Below are 490 nucleotides of genomic sequence, written 5' to 3'. Positions count from 1 at the left end.
CCACACCACACACATGTCACACGCCACACACAGACATCACACACACACAGCACACACGTCACACGCCACACACACACAGCACACACACACATCACAAACACCACACACACACACAATCACAGCACACCACACACGTCACACACAGACATCACACACACACACAGCGCACACACACACACAGACATCATGCACATCACAAACACCACACACCACACACCACACACGTCACACACAGACATCACACAGCACACACAGGCATCACACTCACACATCACAAACACCACACACACCACACCACACACATGTCACACGTCACACACAGACATCACACACACAGCACACCACACATGTCACACACAGACATCACACAGCACACACAGGCATCACACTCACACATCACACACACCACACACACATCACACACCACACCACACACATGTCACACGCCACACACACACATCACACGCATCACACCACACACACGTCACAT

Source organism: Neophocaena asiaeorientalis, unplaced genomic scaffold, assembly GCF_003031525.2.
Source record: "Neophocaena asiaeorientalis asiaeorientalis breed wild unplaced genomic scaffold, Neophocaena_asiaeorientalis_V1.1 scaffold45, whole genome shotgun sequence".
NCBI lineage: Eukaryota > Metazoa > Chordata > Mammalia > Artiodactyla > Phocoenidae > Neophocaena > Neophocaena asiaeorientalis.
This window is presented reverse-complemented; position numbering follows the sequence as displayed.